The following is a 22,640-nucleotide window of genomic DNA, read 5'->3' as shown; positions in this document are numbered from 1 at the left end:
TCCCCCAACCACTTCTGTACAACAAACTCAGACTCAATTTCAAGCCCTATCTCAGATTTCATCTTTTCAGGGAAGACCTGCCCAGTTCTCAAGGTAGAGTTAGACATTTCCCTTCTCTGTCCCAGGGCACTTTCATGAATATTTCTGTTGTACCACTTTACCTATTATATTACTTGCTTACATAGCTTCTATAAGCCATACACACACACACACACACACACACACACACACACACACACACACACACCTGCATATAAGGCACCCCGCACAATCCAACATGAAGCAGTGCTCAGTCAACATGTTCCCTGGCCTCCCTCCCCTGGGGAAAGCGTTCTGCATTATTTATTCGTGTATCCTCAGCATTCACACAATCTCTGCTACATAAGAGGTGCTTAGTAAATATTTGTTGAATAAGTGAATGACGGAATAAAAGGGTTCAAGTGAGGCAGAGAATAGACATTATCCTTATAGTGGGAAAGACTAAAAATTTATTAACATTCATTAAGGCCTATGGCCAATTCAGAATGAAAAATCAGGCTACCTGCCTTTCGAATCGCTATTTTAACTAAATTCATTAACCGCTTTTATGATTCTATTTGTAGAAATGTTTGTAGTCCTGAGCTATACTCCCAAAAGCCCCAAATTCTTACCTCTTCCCAACAGCATCAAGCTACAAGATGATTTTCTTTATGACAAACTCTGGCAGTTGCCATTTGTCAGTTAACCCAACAGTCATTCTCAACTTCCCTTAACCCCGGCTTTCTCCCGCCATGGAAGCAGCTGGGGCAGCCATGTGCCAAAGTCCTGAGAAAGCTTCTGCTTTTCTGATAAAATGAAAGATATGACTGGTGTTGGCCCTCTTCTTTTTTCCAGCCTTGATCACAGAGGAAATAGCCGGGACTCTGAATATGAGGCATGTGGACAAAAGCCAACTGCCAAGGACGGAGAAAGAGAAAGATGAGAAAAGTATAGGTCCTTGATATGGTTTGGATCTGTGTCTCTGCCCAAATCTCATGTCAAATTGTAATCCCCAGTGTTGGAGGTGGGGCCTGGTGGGAGGTGATGGGGTCATGGAAGTGGAGTTCTCATGAGATCTGAGTTTTTAAAAGTGTGCAGCACCTTCCCCTTCTCTCTTCCTACTGCTCTGGCCATGTAACATGTGCCTGTTTCCCCTACACCTTCCACCATAACCAAAAGTTTCCTGAGGCAGCCCCAGAAGCTGAGCAGATGCCAGCATCATGCTTCCTATAGATCCTATGGAAGTGTGAGCCAATTAAACCCCTTTTCTTTATAAATTACCTAGTCTCAGGTATTTATAGCACTGCAAGAACTGACTAATCCAGTCCTCCATGGCATGTCTCAGTAGCTGAATGAACGCCAGAAACCACCCACTACTGGACTTCTTGTTTTGTGAGGAAAATAAGTCCCTGTTTGTTTCAGCCACTGCTGGTTAGATTTTCTATTACTTGTAACGTTCTTAACTGAAAGCCCCTCCTATGGTTCCTCTTGGTTTTAGAACTTTGAACATTAGGTTCCACCTTTTGACAGGCTTTAATTCCCAAACCGTCCCCGCTACCATTCTGTGAAAAATTCTACACATTTATTATCAACAGCAACAAGTGTACAGCCATCTGAACACATTTCCATCTGAATTATTTTCTTCTGCTGGGGAAGAGAAACTTTAAAAGCTTCTTTTAGATTATTCAGAAATTTTCTTTTAAAAAACTTTTTATGAAGCATAATACATGTAGCAGAAAAGTGCACATATCAATGACTGCTTTTAAGTTAGTTCCAAAGTCACAAAACAGCTTGGAGTACGGGTACTATTTCTAAATTTTTGCTCTTCTTCATCTTGATTCTCATATCCCTTAACATTTGTTTCATTATTTTAAGTGGCTTGAATGTATATTTAAGATTTTCTTCATTTCTTTTAGAAATACTTGTCTAATGATAACCTCTTTTTTGTACAGAGTCTCATAGGATTTTGTCTCTTATAAAGCATTTTATTTCTTTTCACATTCTTATATTCTGATCTGTGGGATAACCATAAATTGCTTCCATAAATTCCTGGCTACTTGGTATTATGTGATCAGATGGTTTTCTCTCTATTTTTCACCTATGATGTTTGCCTTGAATGTCATTTGAGCTTTTCCTCTTCCTTATATAGGTTTTGTTTTTGTTTTAAATAAAGCAAATAGATGTATAGCATTAAGCACTTTTGTCCTTAGAGTACAGCTAGAAAAATAGGAACACAGTGTAAGGAGAAGGATCCCATCCTAGCAATCCCAAAACAAGGTTTTCAGCTCTTCCTGTTAATGGTTAATTGAGGTCTGTTATCCATAATGATGAGGACTAGTTGGCCAAAATACAACATGGCAAACTGCTTCTTATAACCTAGTGATCCAAGGGGACGTGTCTCATTTCATGCATAGGTCCTGGGATGATGAAACCCATCCAGCATGTTTCCAAAAATTTTCCTTAATTAAACCCATTTGGTAAAATTCAGGAGGGAGTTCTATCAAAATATGCTTGACAAAACATTATATGAAGTAGAGGACTCAGTTATCTTCAGATCCAATTTGTTCATTTTCAGGAGACTAAAAATGACACATTATATTCCAGGACCTCTCCTACCCCAGACGACCCCACAACTTGCACAGCTTGGGCAATGGTTTCCATAGTAACTAAGTCTCTATCCCGCCCCAAATCTTAGCTCAAGGAGGAACCTTAACAATCATCTTGTTCAATGTCTTCTGTTTTTTATATAAGGAAACTGAGGCCAAGAGAACCTAAGTAATTACCCCTGGCTAGTGACTCTGGGAGAGCAGAGACAGACTCACAGTGTCATTCAAGCTCCTCTAAGCCATATGAAGTCAATGCCAAGGTCTACAAACAAAGGAGGGATTTTTCTTTTCTTCCTGTTCTTTGGCTCTGAGTTGAATACTCTTGGTTACAAATGGACATGTGCAGATTTAGCAACAATCCACAGACACTAGCATTTTTCTCCATTTCTCTTCTTAAAAGTGTAAGCCTAGACTATTTCCAGGCACAGAGATGTTAGAAACTGTCACATGTCAAAACTTAGAATAAAGAAGGAACAAGAGGAAGATCAAATAGGGAAGTCCTAAAAGCCAGTCCTCCCTGACTTAAACATGGTATTACTGAAGAATACCATGGGTTTTTCATTGCCATTTGGGGAGCATTTTTGGTAAAACTAAACAAACAAATAAGCAAAACCTCAAAAACTGAGAGGGACAAAGGAAAGGACTTTAGTTTGCTTCCTTTCAATTTTAACATCATTTAACCCTATTGTTTTGTGTATTGTTTGGCTTTGTTGGCGTGTTTTACTGTGTGACAAGATCCCTGTATTCCCTGACAAAAGAGTCCTCTCAAAGAACCATCTCTCAACCTGATTTTGGTAAAAGAAATGCTAAGACAGAAGGCTTTATTTGGCTACAGCCATAAGCAAAAGATTGGCCAAAACATGACCTCAATGCATAAATAACTGTTCAGATCAACTAAATCTTGTTACTGAAGAAGAGGCTCCGGGGCCGCTTGGGTTTCCCATTGTGACATATGGTATTTTGATCACTTCTTTCTTTCATCATCAAGGCTGGAATGTTTTGAGGCATACCTCAAACTGAAATTCTGAAATCCTCTGTACTCCTGGATAGGTTAAAACCTACCAGGTCATTTTCCAGGCAGAAAGCAGAGGGCATGGAACTTTCTGGTCAGACTCTATCCCTACTGGCTCTGTCCTTTGGTTTCATGGGCTCTGCATGGCCTCTGCTTAAAACAAGCTACCACCTTCTGAGGGCTGCTTGTGAAGCTAAGAGCCAGCTGTGGTTTATGACTCTTTGGGGGTTAATACCTTTGTTCCAGTGCTTGTAGCTCTTCTATATCCCTTTTTAATTTTTTCAGAGTCATTTCAATTTAGGATAACATCTACCGTTTTAGAATTTCCAGCTCAGAGGATCTATCTTGCAGTGTCACAGCTGTATTGGAACAGCAGCCACAATGCAGATGGCTGGCACTGGTGACCTGTCCCACCATTTCATTTACTACTAGTGACCCTGCACAAGATGCCGGAAGTGTTGCTCATGCCAGTCCTAACAGACTTACTAGGCTCCCTATGACCACCTCTCTGCATGTCTCGATGTAACCAACTTCTCCTTTAAGGACCATTACACTCTCCCAAAATACAGGATTATCTCCTGGCCAAGGTGTTACCTCAATGAACTGCTAAGACAGAAGAATTTAGAAATAGTTTTTGTCGGCCAGGCGCGGTGGCTCATGCCTGTAATCCCAGCACTTTGGGAAGCTGAGGCGTGTGGATCATGAGGTCAGGAGTTCGAGACCAGCTTGGCCAACATAGTGAAACCCTGTCTCTACTAAAAATACAAAAATTAGCTTGGTATGGTGGCACACACCCTGTACTACCATCTACTTGGGCGGCTGAGGTGGGAGAATCGCTTGAACTCGGGAGGCGAAGATTGCAGTCAGCCAAGACCACACCATTGCACTCCAGCCTGGCGACAGAGTAAGACTCTGTCTCAAAAAAAAAAAAAAAAAAAAAAGAAAGAAAGAAAAAGAAATAGTTTTTGTCAATCTGTGCTCAGTTAGAAACACTGGATGGAGGTTCTAGATGTAAAATAACACCCTTGATCTTCTTTGGGCTCATTTCAAACTTTAATGCTTAACAAACTTAGCAAAGTAGAGTTTTGCCTTACTACTTTCAGAGAGTCCGTGCTCAGGTCCTGAGAAGATGAAACCCATCAAGCATATCTCCAAAAATTTTTATTAATTCAATCCGTCTGGTAGACTTCAGGTGGCAGTTCTCTCAAACTCTGTTTGACAGAACATTAGATCAAGTAGAGGACTCTGCCACTTCCAATCCAATTCCTTTATTTTCAGGAGGATGAAAATGAAGCCTGACACTTCAGGGCTTCTCCGACCCCAGAGAGAAGGTGTTCTTGCACCCCACAACTTGCAAGTAATCGCTTCCACAGTAATTAAATCTCTATCCTGCCCCAAACCCAAGATCACGGAGGAATCCTAACAATCATTTTTTTTTTTTAAGTTGCTGTTTTACATATAAGGAAACTGAGGCCTACAGAACCCAGGTAACTTGCCTAGTGACTCTGGGAGAGCAGAGACAGACCCACAGTCTGCCTGTTCCTCTAAGCCATATGAAATCAATGCCAACTGCTTAGTAAATGGGTGCTTCTGAAAAATCATCCCAGGAAAACTGGGTTACTTTTTTTTCTTTGCTTAGTGCTGGATAACAGTTAGCTTAAAAAATACTGACTGACTGACTTATCCTCTCATAAAAAACTGTTTCCTATATCTGGTTCTTTATGCAGGTCATTTTAATTCAATAGTAGAAAACTGGACCTCGATTATTCAGGTAACAGAAATGGCTAGAACTAGGTACCCCTAATTTCCAGTGAGACTGATCACATAGAACTTGAGTACCATAGGGACCTTCTCTAAGCCTCCAAATGTAGACACTCACTGACAGAATCTAGGCCAACTGATGCCTGCCATTATAACAATATTTATTAAAAAAGAAAACTATATAACTTAACCTTTTATGAAAATAAAGGTTCATTTCCATGCATGAAAATTTGTAATGTTGCTTCTATGTTTTCCCTACACTTATATTTCCAAGATTAGTGGGATCCTCCGTAAAACCTTATTGAATAAATGATATAATCACATCACCAAAATCAGGACTGTTGTACTGAATGGCAACCTAATTTGATATTACAACATGGAAGCAAACTGACAATATTGATTCAAGAATCATGCCTAAAGGATCTGGTTATTATTTTCCCCATTACACAGACCAGTGACCACTTCTCTTCTTAATGATGATGGTAGGATTTAAGGTCTTAGCAAATGCCCTCAGAATGTCCCAATATTGAGGACATTTATAAATCTTTGTTAGAAAAATAATCAGGCCTGAAAATTGTGTCTTTTTTGTAAGTTTGCTTGGCTTTGTGGTAGAAACTGATGTTTGTTTACTTAATGTCCAACAGAACTATGTGGCTTTTTGTTTTGTTTCAAGGTGGCAATGTGCCCAGTTAAAAACATACCTTCCTTACCAGCTTCCACTGCTATTAGAGGCTGTTCATGAAACATAGCTCTGGACAATGAGATATAGGTAGAAGTTCCTGCAAAGAGATTCTCTGACATCCCTCCACTCCCCAGAAAAGACTGTCTTAGAAAAAGACTTTTGCCCTTCACTCTGCACTCTTGCTTCTTGGCTGTCTAGAGGTACCACAGCTCTCTTTCAATTGCGAAGATGAAAGCCATCGATGAGTGTGGGGGAGCAGAAAATTAAATGGTGGGTCCTCGCTGTCTCCTTCAAACAGCTATACCAGCCTTATATTGCCTATTTCTGAATTCTTTATTATGGGAGAAAAACAGATCCATAATTGGTTAAGTCTCTGTGGTTAAGCTGAACATGATTCCAACAGATAAAGACTTAAAGTGTATAAATAGTTTCATCCAATTTTGGCAGTTTATCTCCATTATGCAAAATCAGAATTTGTTAAAAATATATTAAGGAGACAATACAAAGTTAACACAATAGCTTATATTTATGGAGGATTGACCATTGCGTTAGTCACTATATGATGCATTTTACACATATGTTAATATTTAACCTTATAGCAGCACTATGTATTAGACACTATTATTACCATTTCTATTTTACAAAACAAAGCAACACAAAATGCAAAAACAGTATCAGGCTCAGGGTGGTTGAAGTCAAGGTCACCTAGCAGGAAAGTGATAGCCTTTCCCAAACCTAAAGCTGTCTGACCTCAAAGCCCATACTCTCAACCATTTATTACATTATACTACAAGACCATAGAGGAAAATCTAATGGTTCTAATTTATTTCACCAGAGACAGATCTTCTGTCTGTTACAATCTCGATTTGTTCCGCTGTAAATTCACCAACCATAAAGAAGAAGCATCCACGATCACATAAATCTAAAGAGGGCTTTATTGAGGCAACCCAAATGCTTCCCCCAGGGCCTGCCTGGAGACAGAATGGTGGAATTTGGAGGCTCTGCCTCATTTCCATTACCCAACTCCTCTTTGGCCTATTCCTGTGTCTTTACATCTGGTGAGCTGCTGGGTATGAAAAATCTGAGCACCAATTATGTAAATTTTAATTATCAAACTTATTTCAGGTAGCTTTCACTTGCTCCAGAATGAGACCCTTATAGTCTTTTCTTTCAACTTTTCCCAGAGAAGAAAAATAACAGGCATTCAAGTGCAGAGCTACCTGAAGACTGTATTAGGTGACAGTAAATCTTTAAATCCCAAAGTTATCTTCTATAATTTACTAGAAAGTACAGGCCCATACGAGAACACCTTGAAGAAAAACATTATCATTGTTCGGGGAAATAAAATAATTTCCCCTTTTCCCTTGTTTGTTGTTGAACTAGGTTCTCAATATATATTAATATTTACTTAATAAGTGAGGAAAAGGGATAAACTAAATGAAAAGAGTTGACCACTATAATTAAAAATTTAATGATCCTAAAATACTCTAATATTCTAGAAATACTCTGAATTTAGAAAGTAAATCCAGGCTTTCTAAAATACTAAAATATTAATGTTAATTTACTCCTGAAAGTATGCAATGTGCTAACAGAGTCATACCTATAGAGTCTTTAAAATATTGAATACATTTCTTCTTAAAATTCAAGTCACAGTCATTTCCAAATATTATTCAAGTAAGCCTCTAGGGATTCTGCAGTTCTCTTCACTAAGATTGGAATCCACTGGTATTCTCAATTATTCTAGTCTTCTTTTCTTATGGACAAGCCTTGATCATATCAACCATTCCTTTAAAGATTTCTAAATTTCCTTAAAGCCCTTATCAGCTCCCAGACACTGCAATATTCTTGTGTGACTACATCCAGTTTCAAATTTTCAGTCTTCCTCTTTCTCTTCTCCTAACCTATTGAATTCTGTATTAATAGAAAATATAACTATTCTGCTTTGCCTTTCTCCTGACCTTGGGTTTTAGCACATTATAACATTTTTGTTAGTTAATGGCAGATTTAAAGCTGTAAGGCAACAGTGGTCACACATAGTTTTTCTCCTTGATCCACAAATTCTACCTACTTGACTAGGCAGGGTTATATGTTTTTATATGGTGAGGGTTTCTGTTTGTTGGCTTATGTAATCATTTTTCCTCCAGTGGGGAATCACAGACATAGGATTGGGAAATGCTTTGTGTCTTAGCTCAGTCTGCTATATAACAAAACACCGGGTGACTTATAAACCACAGAAATGTTTTTCTCACAGTTCTGGAGGCTGAGAAGTCCAAGATCAAGGCACTGGCAGATTCAGTGTCTGCGGAGGCCCTGCTTTCTCAGAGACAGCTGTCTTCCCACCCTACCCTCAGATGGCAGAAGAGGCAAGGGGCCTTTAATAAGAGCCTCCTTTATAGGGGCTACTAATCCTAGTAATGAGGGCTCCACTCCCAAGATCTAAGCCCTTCCCAAAGGCTCCACCTTCTAAATCGCATCACTTTAGGGGTGAGGATTTTAATGTATAAATTGAAATGGTCGGACATAAACATTTAGACCATATTACTTTGTTAGCTAGGAGAGGAGGAAAAAGATTATTAGTATTTTCCTATGAATGTATGCCATAATGACTGGCAGCTCTGAAAATTAGTTACCAGTAATAACAAATAGCACAGTTGGCAAATATTTTGTTTTTTAGATAAGTGAAATAGGCCATCTCTATTGTATCATTCTCAATAATTTGAATAGATGCATACTTTAATAATTGAGAAAACTTTGTATTTAGGTGTAGCTGAAAGAGGAATTATACATATGAATAGCTAAGATTTATTTAGCACTTATTTTACTCTGAGCACCACGCTATGGCTACAGGTTTTACTTACATGATTTCATCTAATCCTCTTAACAAAAGATTAAGGTTGGTCTCATTATTACCCTCATTTTATAGATGAGACGAATCAAGGCTCAGAATTGATTAAGAAATCAGCTTTTTCTTACATAGCTGGTAAGAGGGAGGACCAGGATTAAACCTGGAATGCCCAACTAGGAAGCATAAGTACTCTACAGCTTTCCTTATACTGCATAAAACTCTAGCCGTGTCCACGGGGTGTGTCATTCGTCTCGGCAAAAACCTCTACTTTCTGTGACAAAGTAGAAAAAGACTGAGAGTCTTGAGGCTGAGCTTCTGGCCTCAAGATTTCTATGAGACGGTGACCTCGTTTTGGACCTGGTGCTAAGAAGGCCAATACCATGTGTAAAATGTTTCTCTTTCCTAGGTGGCAAGTGCCACTGCATTTCATGGTCTCAGATCAAAATACAACTTCATTAGCTTCTTTGAACAAAATGTTCCTGTTGAAGAATGGAATGGAGTTAACTGTGTAAAGGGTCTGATGCAAACTTACTCCTACTCCAAATGCATATCCTATTGACAAAGAGTTTGAACTACTGAATTTGTATATGAAACTTAGGGCATCCTTTTGCTTTCAGTTGTCATAAGAAAAAAAAAAAAAAAGAAAGGGCATTACTACTGTCAATATAAATAAATGAAAAATCTAAACCACTTCTATTTATCATTTCAGAATTGAGAAAGAGTAAGAAATGAACTTTTGGCCCACAAACCAGAAATATATATATTCAACAGCCTAGGAATATATATATATATATACACATATAGTTTTTTTTATTGTTTACTTTTTAAGACAGAGTCTCACTTTGTCATCCAGGCTGGAGTGCAGTGGCATGGTCATAGCTCACTGTCATCTTGAACTCCTGGGTTCATGCAATCTGTCTGTCTTGGCCTCCCCAAAGTGCTAGGATTACAGGCCTAAACCACAGCGCCTGGCTTGGGATATTTTTAAGTAATGGATAATATTCAATGATTCAACTCCAAAGTAGTTGAGCAAAAGAAGTACATATATTTAAAAAGATGCCTTCTTTCCATTTCAATGTTCAAATTGAAAATGAATTCAAATAAATTAAACAAAAAATTCAATGTCAAATTTCAACTACAAATAAAACTACAGAAAGATCAAATAATAAACTGGAAAATATGGCAGGACTACCTTACTCCTGAGTGGAAATGCAATACATTCTAGTTACGGGCCCTGTATTATTCTAGGTTGTTTGTGCGTTGATTTTTCTCATGGATTATGACTTGACCATCTTTGAAAGCATCTCTTCCTACCCTCTCTCTTTACATAGATCTTAAATATAATAGCCAATAAATATTTGTGGATTTGATTAAAACTTCACGAGCTATAGGCGAGAGAAAACATGCATGGATGTATGACATATGTAATTTAATATCAATAATGTCCACATAGACAAGACTGAGAAGCCCCTGCCTGTGCGCGCTGTATCCTTACTGTATTAGTCAGGGTTCCCTAGAGGGACAGAATTAAGGGGAGTTTATTAAATATTAACTTACATTATCACGAGGTCCCAAAATAGGCTGTCTGCAAGCTTGAGGAGCAAAGAGAGCCAGTCCGAGTCTCAAAACTGAAGAACTTGGAGTCTGATGTTCAAAGGCAGGAAGCATTCAGCATAAGAGAAAGATGTAGGCTGGGAGGCTAGGCCAGTCTCCCCTTTTCACATTTTTTTTGCCTGCTTTATATTCACTGACAGCTGATTAGATGGTGCCCACCAGATTTAGGATGAGCCTGCCTTCCCCAGCCCACTGACTCAAATGCTAATTTCCTTTGGCAACACCCTCACAGACATACCCAGGATCAATATTTTGCATCTTTCAATCTAATCAGGTTGACAGGATTAGCCATCACACTTTCTCCCTCCTGACAGAAAGCCGCCACTTCTAACTTTGATGGTAAGAGTTCAACCTCAAAACGTCTTTGGAGACCTTCCCTCGGCAGAATCTTTGCCTCATCTTTGGTGAATCAGGAAGAACTGCAAGAAGACATAGTATTGCTTCTAGTTCATAGAGAACTTGAGATGTGGATAAGCTAATTGCTTGCCTAAGATCCTCCAGTAAAATTCTAACTGGGAGGAAGTCAGTCACAGCCCAGCTCCCTCTTCACCTCACCCCCCTGCCTCCCCACATGCTGAGGTTCAGGTTCTTAATCACACTACATACCAAAGGCTTTGCAGAACTAATCGGTCTTCAACCATACACTGTATTACCGAACATGTCCTAGAGCGGAGAACAGATGTCACCATGAGAATCTTATTTTCTACTATTTCCCGATTTTGGCATGTGAACATTTGTAACCCTAATGTTGCATGAATGACGATTTTTGCATGTAATATTAATAATGGGAACTCACAAATGCTCCTTCTCCAGTTGGAATGCTGCCACATTCTGATTTCAACAGTGTACGGCTGCTTTTTCAACGTGTGAATTTGCCTAAAGGTCCTGTTGGTGTCTTCTGAGCTGAAAATGTGGTCACTTCTAGTCTTACAGATAATGTCAGGTAAACATTTAGAGATATTTACATTTCTCACTTTCAGAGCACACATAGCCTATAATCCTAGCACTCTGGAAGGCCAAGGAGGGAGGATTGCTTGAGCCTAGGGGCTAGAGACCGCCTGGGCAACATGGTAAAACATTGTCTGTACAAAAAGTACAAAAATTAGCCAGGTGTGGTGGTGTGTGCCGGTAGTCCCAACTACTCAGAAGGCTGTGCCAGGGCAGGGTGGGGATGGGATGGGAACTGCTTGAGCCCAGGAGGTTGAGGCTACCGCATTCCAGCCTGGGCGACGGGGCGAGACATTGTCTGGAAAAAAAAAAAAAAGAAAAGAAAAAAAAAGCATATACATACCCAACACCAGTAAAGGCCGATGGAAAAGCCTTTTACTTGTCAAGACCCAATTCACAGAGCTATTTCTACTGTTAAGGAAACCAGTAACATCCACAGCAGAACAAAACACCGCATAACACCATATCCCAAATATTGGTTTGCCAAGTAACCATGGGTTAAAAAGTGAGCTTTCAAAGAGAGGGCTTTCAAGTGGACTGGCACTTTTATTTCCTCTTCCAAAGTGAAGGTTTAAAAAAAATGGCAACCTCTGTTGTCTAGCCAAGGCTGCTGAACCACATACACCTGCCAAACCACCCAAGAATCAGTCAGCAGCTGGTATATAGTGGCTGAATCTGCTTCTTCCCTCAAGATGCATGTACTGGGGATGTCCTCATAGGGTCATGCCAAGTCAGAGCCAGGATGTTACGTTTCGTTTTGCTTTTCCTTTGTTGTTTTTGTTTGTTTGTTTGTTTTCAAGACTGAGTCTCACTCTATTGCCCAGGCTGGAGTGCAGTGGCGTGATCTCGGCTCACTGCAATCTCTGCCTCCTGGGTTCAAGTGATTTACATGCCTCAGCCTTCTGAGCAGCTGGGATTACAAAGCACCCACTACCTTGCCCGGCTAATTTTTGTGTTTTTAGTAGAGACGGGGTTTCACCATATTGACCAGGCTGGTCTTGAACTCCTGACCTCAAGTGATCCACCCACCTTGGCCTCCCAAAGTGCTAGTATTACAGGTGTGAGCCACCGTGCTCGGCTGGCATTATGTTTTATAAAGAAGTTTGGTCGCTTAGAGCCAGTGGCTCTGAGTTACACAATTCTGGGGCTACATGTGCAATAATTATGAAGCAGTGGCATTCTAACATAATCTAATATCCCCAAACAAAAATCAGAGGTTAGATCCTATCAGGTTCAAATCGGAACCTGAGTTCCTCTATGTTGGATCCCACTGCATGAATTAGGCAACATGATAATGAGAAGTATTTCCTTTTGAGCCAATCATTTTGCCCTAAACAACAGAACGTGGAAGAGCTAAATCCTACATTAGATTCACACATGTGAGGTAATGTTTAAAAGGAAAGTGGAAGCAGTTGTACTATCTCTGAAAATTTTTGCCGCATCTGCCCACCCAGAGTAGGGTATCTCATCAGTGGCTCCTCAGCTAAGGCTTCTAATTCCTTTTGAATTTAATTTGGAGCCAGTCAGTTGATAACTCATATAAAATATGGAAAAGAGATATAGTTGTTGATTCTGGGCACGCATATATTTGGCCCATATAGTTAAACGATAGTTTCTCGACAGTGAGATAAAACGGCCTATCAGAAGCAGTAATAAACCCCAGGTGACTCCACAGAGCCATTCTTTCAGGCTTCAGTGTCTACCCTACCGAAAGGGTGCTAATGTTCTTCATATTAAGGCTGACTAACATAATGTCCTTCCTGTTAACTTGGGAAAGATGTAACCACTTGATTCTACAGGGTGAAAAACTTGTCCTTTGGAACCATGGAGGGAAGAAACTTTTACTTTATTTCCCCATTTCAATTATCAGCTTGAAAGAAGGCTCTTTACTCTTTCAGATAGAGAGCTGTTTAAGAATAATTGTTCCTAAAACAAACACACACAGACATGTGTCCACTTGTTTGTGCGTAAAATATCTCTGGAAAAAGGTGCACGAAACTGGGAACACTGGGAAGGGTGAGGGTTCGGGGGTGGAGAGGAATGAGGTTAGCGGAGCAAGGAGCAGTGAACTGTTGGTGGGGAAGGAGGGTGGGAGGGAGACCTTCTTTGGTTACTTGCAAATCAAATTTCTAACGAATTTTGAAAATTTGGTGTCACCCCTCTTTTATCTACCTTCTTAACACCTGTGCGGGAAACATGGCGACAACAATGATGATACAATTTACTGAAAGCTGATGATGACTCAAGCACTCTGCTAAGAACCTGGCATAAATTATATCATTTGTTCCTCTTTTTTTTTTTTTTTTTTGAGATGGAGTTTCGCTCTTTGCTGCCCAGGCTGGAGTGCAGTGGCACAATCCTGGCTCACTGCAACCTCTGCCTCCCAGGTTCAAGAGATTCTCCTGCTTCAACCTCCCTAGTAGGTGGGATTATAGTCACCCACCACCATGCCCAGCTAATTTTTTATATTTTTAGTAGAGATGGGTTTCGGAATGCTGGCCAGGCTGATCTCGAACTCCTGACCTCAGGTGATCCACCCGCCTTGGCCACCCAAAGTGCTGGGATTATAGGCGTGAGCCACCAAGCTCAGCCTCATTTGTTCCTCCTAACAACCCATGTGGTAGGTACTATCTTCATTTCACAGATACCGAAGTGAACCACATACACTGACTGACCAGAGATGCATGTACTGGGTGTCCTCTTGGGGTCATGCCAAGCCAGACACAAGGTATTATGTTTTATAAATAATTTTGGTGTCTTAGAGCCAGTGGCTCTGAGTTACACAATTCTAGGACTACATCTTTCGTAATTATGAATCAATAGTGTTCTAGCATAATCTAATATCCCAAAGCAAAACTTAGAGGTCAGATCCCATCAGATTCAAATCCAAACCTGAGTTCATCTGTGTAGGATAGAAGAGACTAGAGAGCAAAGTAAGTTCAGATCGTGCTGTTCAAGGTAAACTCTTTGCCTTTAGGAAAAACTATTTTAGGAAGCTTCACATTGACCTTTATAGACGCTCCCTCTACTGCTCTTATATAACAACAACTAGAGAGGATTATCTTCCTATCAAGTTACAACTGTTCACCTGGTCACTCACATGAGTCTTATGCCAAGGACAGGTTTGTGAAATCTCCCCTACTCACAAAGGCTGCCTGACAGGAAAAGGACTTGACCTTCTTCTTGGGAGCTTGCTCACCAGCGTAAGGTGATCAGTCCTCATTCCCATCTGCTCCTTCTCTGCCTTTCTAGTTCCTGAATTCGCTTATTTTAAAAAGAAAGACGATATGAGTAGAATCCTTGTGTTTCTTGTTGGAGGAACCAACACTCTACGGCTTGTTTCGTCAAGTCCTTGAATAATTTTTAAGCATTATACTACAATATGTTGAGTTTTAAAAGACGAAAGCTTCTGTGGTATAAACAGAAACAATTTATTCTAGAAATTCTCATTGTATTGTTGCTAAACCCTCACTCCCTCTGACTACTTACACTTTTAGCTAGCCTAGAAAATATTTTGACCCAAGCCAGTCTAAATAACGTTCATTTCCATATGACTATATGCAATTGTTTTATCATTTTCTGTTGATAAAAATAATATGAATTGCCAAATGAGTCACCATCATTCTCCCTCACCGAATTTAAGATTAAATGTATATAGAATCATCCTACTAAATTTCATGTTGTGAGAGCCAAAGGTTCTTTGAGAAACTTTTTGAGAAGAGAAGGAAGACAGAGGTTTGCATACTGGAGCGTGGTTTTCTCCGCGGACTTCACATTCACATGAGGGTAGGTTATAACCTATAGAAGAGACAGCCTGCTTCTTTCAGGCAATATATATGGTTTACATTTCTGTCACTTCACATGCAAGTAAAATATTGCCCTGCTTTCAAAATTTACACTGGTAAAATAAGTATGAAATGACCTAACAGTGAATATGTATGCTTTAGGGGCCAACCTATCCTAACATCAATACAGGATTTTCTCTACGTCTATATGTATGCTTGCAAATTTAAAGATGTTCTGGCCGGACGCAGTGGATCATGCCTATTATCCCAGCACTTTGGGAGGCCGAAGCAAGCAGATCACCTGAGGTCAGGAGTTCGAGACCAGCCTGGCCAACGTTGTAAAACCTCTTCTCTACTAAAAACACAAAAGTTAGCTAGGTGTGGTGGCATGCACCTGTAGTCCCGGTGACTCAGGAGGCTGAGGCAGGAGAATCGCTTGAATACGGGAGGCAGAGGTTGCAGTGAGCTGAGATTGGGCCATTGCACTCCAGCCTGGGTGACAAGAACAAGACTTGACTTAAAAATAACAATAATTTAAAAAAAGATTTTCCAACCTTATTTTAACCATGTTACCTATTAGAACTGATGAGGTGGAATTTCAGGGAAGGTTATCTGCTACATGATGTTGAAATCCAAAATAATGTAAAAGGTAAGACAGCCACTGCCATTTGTAAATCTGAGTTGTGCCTCTTCGACTGTGAGTTTCTAAATGTCTTTACTGAGGATAAAGAAAGAATTTTCACAAATTTAATGATCCTTGTGGGATCAAACCAGAAATCTCTGACATTGTTGAGAAACATGAATGCAAGTCAATGTTATCTAAAGTTGACAAAGCAGCTGGAGCATCAGTTGCCCACACTGAATTTCTCGCTTGGCCATCAATGTTCGGACATAAGAAGCTGGCAGTCTGCTGATTCCTGATCAGCTCGAGCCCACAGCAATTCCAATTTAGCATTATTTTCATATTCAAAGCAGATCTCCTGTTTTGATACTTTACTGGGGTTGGGAGGTTGTGGCTACAACTCCAGATTAGATCAAAGCAACAAATACTGGGATTTACAAACCAAATGAAATTAACAGACATTTATGTGCTTAATAAGTTAAGGCTTAAATCAGCTAGTCGGGAACAGCAATCACCCATAACAATAACATTTATAGCTCTTAGTGGAGCTCACTATGTGGTAGGGACTGTTCTGAGTGTTTTACATATATGACATCATTAATCCTCACCATAAACCTATGAGTTAGGTATTACTGGCAATTTACAAATGAGGAAGTCTGGCATAGAAGGTTGACTGTAATGTAATAGAGTGAAATAACAGGCCATCGCAGACACTGTCACAGTCTGTGAACTCTATCCTGACCAAAGGCCATTTGGAATTATTAACCAGTATTTGGGTTAACCTAAAAGAATTAACATAAAACCAGACATCTGAGCAGACTGCTAGCTGTCCTCCAACATCCATACTTTTCTCCTTCCTTTAATAAAGGAACCCCTGAGTTTTAGCTGGGCACATGGCTGCCCAACAAAACACTGTCTATCTCCTTACCAGCTAGGGATGGCCATGTGACCAAGTTCCAGACAACAGGGTGACCAGAAGTGATGTGTTACATGCCCTTAAAAGGACGGCCCGGCCGGGCACGGTGGCTCACGCCTATAATCCCAGCACTGTGGGAGGCCGAGGCGGGTGGATCACGAGGTCAAGACATCGAGGCCATCCTGGTCAATATGGTGAAACCCCGTCTCTACTGAAAATCCAAAAATTAACCAGGCATGGTGGTGCACGCTTGTAGTCCCAGCTACTCGGGAGGCTGAGGCAGGAGAATTGCTGGAACCCAGGAGGCAGAGGTTTCGGTGAGCCAAGATCGCACCATTGCACTCCAGTCTGGGTAACAAGAGCAAAACTCCATCTCAAAAAAAAAAAAAAAAAAAGGAGGTACATGCCCTCGATTTCCTTCCTGCTGTTTAGGATGTAGATGTGATGGTGGGAGCAGGGGCAGCAGTAGTAGACCATAAGATGGAAGAGGGATGCCAAGAATGGCAGGATAACAAGAGAGAAAGAGCCTGAGTGCCTGGAGCCACCACGTCAGCTCTGGACTGCTTATACCCTGGCTGTTACATAAAAAGAGAAATCAGCTCCTACCTTACTTAAGCCACTGCTATTTTGGCCTTTACAGCCATCAAAATTTTTTCATAACTAATGTATACAAGAGTTTTTTCATTTAAAGTATGCTTAGTTTATAGAGAGTAGGACCCCTGGTCAATAAGGCATATGTTCTATTTCTTGAACTTTTAATAATTCATGAGCAAGATTCCATCATATTTGATGCTTCTTTTCCAGGCCACTGTTACAATGAAATTGCATGTCACGATTGTCCAGTTGTCTTTTATAAAACAAGCACCAGTATTAATAGAGCTATTAAATAATCAAACTGTAAGTTAGAAACTTGGGAAGTTTCCAGAAGTATATGTATAAACAGTGAAGGAATATCATTTCATCTATTTCATCTGGATAGATGGTCTTTTTTTTTTTTTTGAGACAGAATCTTGCTCTGCCGTCAGGCTGGAGTGCAGTGGTGTGATCTAGGCTCACTGCAACCTCTACCTCTTGGGCTCAAGCGAGCCTCCCACCTTAGCCTCCCGGGTAGCTGAGACTACAGACCCCTGAGCTGAAGCGATCCGCCTGCCTCAGTCGACCAAGGTGTTGGGATTATAGGCGTGAGTCACTGCACCCAGCCTGTACAGCTGGTCACTGAGTCTTAGTTTTAACATGCCCTTTATGTACACATCTGCCAACACGATTTGGTGTTTCTCAACCTCAGCACTACTGACATTTTTGACTGATAATTCCCTGCTGTAGGGCCTGTGCTGTGAATTGTAGGATGTTTAATAGCATCGTCAGCTTCTACCTACAAGATGCCAGCAGTACTTTCCCCAGTCAAGACAATGAAAAATATCACCAGACACTGCCAAATGTCCCCTTGGGGGCAAAATACCTCCTAGTTGAGAATAATACATCTAATGTATCCTGGGTTACAGATTTTGAGAAAGCAGAGATTGAGTGTTTAAATTCTAGTAGGGATACAGACAGGTAGGTCCTTAATGTACTTTGAATGATAGTGGTGCCCTGGTGATTACCAAGGGCAAGGAGCATGAGCTAATTCTTATTTTTTAAATTAAAAAGTTCACTGAGCTTTCAATAAGAAAATTCACAGGGTAGTAAAAAAGTCATAGGCATAATTCCAAGCACATTTAACTATTAGTTCAACTTCCTCTATCCAAGGTTAAGATAGAAATAATTGCCTATGTGAAGTTAGGAAAAAAAAAAAAACAAAAAAAAAACCTCTATGTATGAATAGGATTCTTTTAGAGAATCTCTAATGGTAGTAGAGAATTTGACCCTTTCAGAATCGAGACCATTGCCCCATTAAATTTCCAGTTCCTTTAGCAATTGTATGTTGTTAGCAGTGTACTTGCAGATGTTCAGATATTATATATGTATAATAAGAGAAAATCATTTGAGGACATTTTCAAATATGTAATCTTTAAAAGCCCCATTATCAAGTTCTTCTACCTTGATACCCCCATCAGACAGCACTGAATCTGTTTTGATGGAAACTTTTCCACATTCCATGGGATCAGCTAATTCAAAGCAAATAAAATCTTCAAAATCTTTTTCCTGTTAGAGAGAGTGGGGAAGAAGTGTACTCTAAAAAAGATACATCAGGCCTGTCACCTGTCCTGGGATGGGACTCCAGAGTGAGGAAGAAGCTGTCAACTTGTGTTTCTTTCAAATCACTACACTCATCCCTAGCACCTTTGGCATAATTAATGATTGTCAGGGCGTGGGAAGCCAATCAATTTGATGTTCATTTTCATCAACATTAGCAGAAGTAATGCCCCAAGGGTGGGATGGAAATTACATTGTTTTAATTGAGAGAATTTTCTCTTTGCTGTTTCTGGAGTGGGTGGAATCCAAGACATAGCTTCTTTTCCCTTTCAATACATATGCTTTTAAAAGCTTAGCTGATTGCTGCCAGCAACCAAAAGCTCTATTATTTCAATGTGAGCATTCTATCACTCATGGCAGGGAGGGTGGGGAGGGCAGGAAGGTGGGTCTGCTATTCATAGGAAAAGATCATTTTAGAAAATGGAAATCAAAGGCAACATACTGGAGAGAGAGGGTCATTTATCGCTTATCTAATACACCGAATAAGAATGAAGGCTGGCATTGTCATAGTTACCTATATCCGTGAAAGTGCATAACCAAAGACTTGTTTCAGATACTAAGAACTATAAGAGTTCAATTAAATGGCTAAACGCAGAATTTAAAAAATTTCTTCTCTTTCCTCCCACTTAAATTCACTTTATCATTACTTTAAGATTCTGAAAAGCATTTCAGAGACACCGTTCTTGAATGAGATTCACTCAAATGTAAAACACCATTACTTTCTCTTTCCACTCAGATACAAAGCAGAGTATCACCAGACTACACTGGGAAAAGGCTTGGTTCCTTTTGTTTTGTTTGTTTTCACTCCTGTTGGGCACAGCTTCAAAGGTCTGGTTCGAGAATAATCCAATCAACTCAGTAAGGATGGAAGTTTGGATCCACAAGGTGTTTGGCACAAACCAGCCTGTTCGGTCAAAACCAAAGCAGCTGGCACAAAGGTGGGAGCATGAGGGAGTTCTCAGGTCTTCCTGAGGGAACTCAGAGGTGGGGACTCCAGGCTTTCTTACTGGTTAGCCCAGTGATGTTCAAATTTCTGGTTGTGACCCACCAGCAGGTCATGAAATTAATTCAGTGGATCTCAACCAACAGTTTTTTAAAAGGGTGAAATAGGTTGGCCACAGTGGCTCATGCCTGTAATCCCAGCACCCTGAGAGGCCGAGGTGGGAAAATAGCTTGAGCCCAAGAGTTAATGGCGAAACCTTGTCTCTACCAAAAAAAAAAAAAAAAAATTAAAAAGTTAACCAGACAAGGTGGTATGCATCTGTAACCCCAGCTACTCAGAAGGCTGAGGCAGGAGGATCACTTGAGCCTTGGAGACTGAGGTTGCAGTGAGTTGAGATTATGCCACTGTCCTCCAGCCTGGGTGACACAGTGAGACCCTGTCTCATAAAAATAAATAAAAAATAAAAGAGTGAAATAAAATAGGATAGATTTTAAAATTGCAGACATGGTACATGCGTGAGGACTGTTTCAGTTACCTGTAACTATCTATCCTCCCTTTTTCCTTCCCACCTCTTTTCCTTCCTCCTTCCTTCCCTCCTATCTATAATCACCTATCTGCTTTATGGACCAGCCTATCTCTCTATATTTTACATTGTTATTTAACACAAACATATGCATACGCACATATAAACAGGTAAAACTGTATCTGAGTTTTTTTCAAAAAAGTTTGAAAGCCACCAATTCAGTACATCATTTCATCTACTTTGTTATGACAAAGGATCCTAAGAGTCGAAGTCTATTAAAACCAAAACAAAACAATGACAAATATCCTTTTCCTAGTGCACATTTAAAATTCCTTCTTTAGAAATCACTGTAATCCCATTAAACTCAGCAATTTGAAAAAAAAAAATGAGCTGAAGCTGGTTACCACCATCAAGAGGGTAAGAAAATCACTTCTTTCCTAGCAAACAGTGTATCAGGATCACTCTTACTTCTTCAATTGCACAAATAAAAGCAGTCATGTTGGAATCTAGCTGTTTGCAAAAGGATTTAGAAACGGTCATGGATATAGTCTGAGAGGCACAGAGCTAATATCATCATCTTGAGGACATCAACCACACAATCTGATCAGGGGGACATCTTTTCTTTCTCCATCGTAAGCAGAGAGGAGTTTTTCCAACTGATCAAAGGATTCCTTATAAATCGGTGTATATGACTCTCCAACACTGTAGAATTTAATAGAGCCGGCAATATTCCTTAGCTTGAGGCAGTAATGATTTCCCAAAGGCCAAATTCCAACTTTATCCCAGTTTTCCAATCAAATGAAAATGGACTTAAATGCATTCAGAGTGTGTGCTAAGCACACAAGATCCTCCTGGTTGGGTTATTTATGCATATGAAAAGAACTCAGTTTCTCAAAACGGATGCAGTTTACCCTAACTTCATTTCCTTTATGTTATAACTTGTTCTGCTACATGCTTGTGCAACCCAGAAGAGGGGCCACCATGGCCAGATAGCAATCTGTTCATTTCAGTAAACCAATAATTTTTTTTTTAAACTCTAAAGTCTCTTCAGTGGAAATTTCTATTTAAAACAGCCAAACCCTTTTAGTAATCTTGACGAGTTTACTCTTACATGCCAAAAGGAAATGAACGCATACACATACACGTGTGTACACACATAAGTGAAAATCGACATAATCTAGTCACTTGTAAAGGGTTCTCCTCTCTCCACCCTCTACTCCTCACTCCAGTGAATTTTGAAGCTTGCATCATTCCAGAGGAGACTGTAGTTTGGACTCACTCTCTGGCTCAGGCGTTAAGTAATCAACCTCACAGCCTGCCAGTAAGGAGTGGACTGCCTATGTTATCGCTGCAATGTATTATCTCACTCCCTATCTCAGCAAACTGCCTCTGAACAGCTTGGCTGAAGAATGGTACAAGAACAGGTCTAGACTGGATAATCACCTACTCTGTTCTAGTGGCTAAAAAACACTTAAAACAAACATCTAGCTGAACAATGGGTTTATGTAATCCAAGTCTTGAAAAGTCCATGGAGAATCTACATTTCCTCAGATATTATGAGTAACAAAGGAAAATGTTTTTAAAAAGTAATTTTGACATCTGAGGATTACTGAAGGTGGTGGGAATTGGTATATTTAGCTGAAAACTCATCTTGAACCTGAACGCTTCAGTGGCTGTGGTCATTTTACTTAGTAACTAGGTTTTTAATGGCATAATATTTAGTAGTGTTTCTAAGTATGGGAGGCAAATAAATTTCTTATTAGGTACTATTGCCATGAGTGGGGACAAGGCAAATCTCTCCCTCCAAAAGATGCCTCTTACGTACTAGCAAACATGAGCTTGTTTGACTGTCAGTATTACATTCACAAAACAAATATTTAAGAATTCCATTCTAAGTAATGGATGTTACTGTCTTACACAATATAATTTGGTATAACATTTAGAAAATGCCATCATTGGTGGTTTTAGGACTGTAAATCACCTTTTCAATGGCAGTACTGGCAAAATACAAATATACAACAGCCTCTAGGCATGTTTTGTTCGCATCTGTTAGAGTAATTTGCAGTTTTATTGGAGAATGCATAGTTCCCTGACACCGGCTCTTTATAAATAATACCGGAGCAATTCTTGTGTGAAGTGAAATTCACCTTTCTGATGAAGGCATTCTCTCTT

The 22,640-nt window shown here is 39.9% G+C and overlaps 1 protein-coding gene and 1 long non-coding RNA gene across 8 annotated transcripts in view; both read right to left on the bottom strand.

Annotated features, from left to right (window-relative positions):
* ZNF827 (zinc finger protein 827) overlaps positions 1 to 22,640 on the bottom strand; it is a 178,567-nt gene that overhangs the window by 25,104 nt on the left and 130,823 nt on the right. The gene's annotated exons all lie outside the window — the stretch shown is intronic.
* LOC116528989 lies at positions 5,267 to 9,717 on the bottom strand. The gene is made up of 2 exons (XR_004259323.1): positions 8,540 to 9,717; positions 5,267 to 8,451 (listed from the first exon to the last, which is right to left on the bottom strand). It is a non-coding gene; the product is annotated as an uncharacterized LOC116528989 (long non-coding RNA).

Source organism: Sapajus apella, unplaced genomic scaffold (assembly GCF_009761245.1).
Source record: "Sapajus apella isolate SASKATOON/1434 unplaced genomic scaffold, GSC_monkey_1.0 scaffold61, whole genome shotgun sequence".
NCBI classification, from domain to species: domain Eukaryota; kingdom Metazoa; phylum Chordata; class Mammalia; order Primates; family Cebidae; genus Sapajus; species Sapajus apella.
The sequence above is the reverse complement of the archived record's forward strand: the minus strand, read 5'-3'. Positions and strand labels throughout refer to the sequence as shown.